Genomic DNA, 2,379 nt, shown 5'->3' with positions numbered 1-2,379 from the left:
TTGCTGCAGTGTCAGTTGAATTCACCTTCAAATTTTATCAAGACACCAAAAGTTTCTCCTGAGGTTTGGTATTTAGCTTTAATCTACATAATTTAGTTGTTTTTCGGACAATTTAATTCTAAGAACAATGCCTTAGAGTTGTTGCTGAATCGGGAATCCATCTATGGTTTCAGGGATTCTATCGAAGCAAGAAGCTTGATCTTGACCATCAACTTCCCCCTGCTGGATTTTCAAGTGAAATTTTGATCATATTCACCGATGCCATGAGAACTTGCAGGCATGGGAAAGTAATTCCTTAAAGCTGCTGTTAATGATACTAGATCCTTCATGGCCATTTTTCAACAGGTCAAATAAAATCACGTGAACAAGCAAAAAATAAAAATACGCTTGCAAAATTACGATTAAAATTTAATAAATATTACATCTATTAAAAACAATAGTTCGAACTCACAATATAACAAAGTACTCGTGTTCATCAAATTCATTCACCGTATCTAATGATTAAAACATAATTAAAACAATACATGATTCAATTCTCAATTAAAATAGGATGTGTTCTATGTAGATCCTGCAATCGGCACTCGACACTCGGCACTCGGCACTGCAGTAGCCAGTCAGCACGGGCTAAAGAAAGAGCTACAGAGGAGGGTTGGAGGTTCCATACATGGTTGTAGATTTTCTTTTGGAGGATAGTCATACTTTGTAATTTTGATGCGTGGTGCTCTTTTCTCAAATTTCCAGCCATGGCTCTGTCGAACTTATATATACAGCCACGAACAAGGTCAAGTTGCAGTAATCAGTCAAGTACAAACCCTTTTGCATATAAAACATTGCAATTTCATTAACCTGATGAACCTCCATTCGAAGTAGCCATGGATGCTGCAAACCGATTTTCTGCGTACTGGGACTCTTGTCCCCTTTGTCAGATTATTATGAACTCTAACCAAGAATAGGACTTTGTTCCGTAGAAAGCACAATTGTTGCGATAGTCGGGCAGCAAGCGCTGGTCCTAGCCCGGCAGCAGCCCTTTTCTCATCCTTTCTGGGACCATTCCGCAGTGCCTGAGAAGGTTGAGAAACTCTAATTGCGAAGTTCGTTCTCGATTAGTCATGCGCGGAGGGAGAGAACGGTGCAATTGCCCCAGACCAAGGGGCTTCACACTCTGGGAGTTCCTTCTACTTGACCAGCTTATTCGTATTTATCCGTGGGAGCAGAGGTCACAAACTCACAATATATATAGGCATATATCTCTCATTATCCAATAAGGATTCCCTATTAAAATCCTTGTAGAGAACAACTTATGTTTTCCAATCCATATCAGTTTAAATGTTATAACAAAATCCTTCACAAACAAGGGATTTGCACACAGCTTCTTATAAGGCTTTCCTATTCCAATTGGACTTAATCATTCACTGTCAAAATATCCAATCTCATGTTTATATTCTTACGGGCCCAAGGCACGGAGGCTGAAAAGTGTGCTTGCAGGGCAAGCGGGCAACTCCTCCTGCATCTTATGATTTCATCATTCACACCCAAGTTTTCCTTTCAATTCTAAATGAAAACGTGCATTAGGCCTAACTTATTTGGGCTCATTGTATTAAACAGGCCCATATTTCTCATTCCAATTTTTTAGCTCAGTGTTTTCTTTGTTATTAATCTTGGAACCGCGGACAGCTGCATAACCTGCTTTATTGTCTTGCTATCTCCTTATTTTTATCTCTCGGACTCTTACACTCGTCGCGTTGTATGCTAGAATCTATCCAATGACGTTGTAATCTAGACTATTTTATTAATAGTTTTGTACTACCTGAGAAAATTTACAAAAAAAAACAAATAAGAGAATACAATTAATACCCGGTGGTTGAAGATTATAACCGTTGGATAAAAATCCAACGGTCCACTAAGGTTAAGAGAATTCCGACCAGTTATCTCAGAGAGGATCCCTAAAAATGTATTCATACTTACCTAATCAAAGTAGATTTATTTGTCCTGAACTGTGACGTGACATTAATTTTATATTATTTGGAATATTTTTAAATGAAGCAGTTGAAACTAGCATTTCTAATTCGCAGAATATGACTACACAACCAACCTGCATTTCTTAATTTTCTTTGGTTAAAAAAGAAAATTAAAGAATTAATTTCCTATTTCTATTTATCTTTCTTTTAACGTAAGAAATAATTGGAAACTTCAAAGTAATTGCAAAGAAATTAAAATATGCTATTCATTCTGATCGGTAAGAAAAGTCGGCTGAAACGATCAGGACATAGAGGGTCTTCATCGAATCGATGTGGAGTTGGAAATTAAAATGCAATACTAGACGTACGATTGATTTGGAGTTTTGCCTTTATAACTTAATCACTAATTACTATATAATCC

The 2,379-nt window shown here is 37.0% G+C and overlaps 1 long non-coding RNA gene across 1 annotated transcript; it reads right to left on the bottom strand.

Annotated features, from left to right (window-relative positions):
• Nucleotides 1–395: 395 nt before the first annotated feature.
• LOC125479200 lies at nucleotides 396–1,881 on the bottom strand. Its single transcript, XR_007259876.1, has 2 exons — nucleotides 847–1,881; nucleotides 396–749 (listed from the first exon to the last, which is right to left on the bottom strand). It is a non-coding gene; the product is annotated as an uncharacterized LOC125479200 (long non-coding RNA).
• Between the last annotated feature and the right edge of the window lie 498 nt (nucleotides 1,882–2,379).

Source organism: the organism of the source record quoted next, unplaced genomic scaffold, assembly GCF_019419815.1.
Source record: "Pyrus x bretschneideri cultivar Hongxiangsu unplaced genomic scaffold, Pyrus_bretschneideri_v1 Contig28, whole genome shotgun sequence".
Lineage (NCBI taxonomy): Eukaryota > Viridiplantae > Streptophyta > Magnoliopsida > Rosales > Rosaceae > Pyrus > Pyrus x bretschneideri.
The sequence above is the reverse complement of the archived record's forward strand: the minus strand, read 5'-3'. Positions and strand labels throughout refer to the sequence as shown.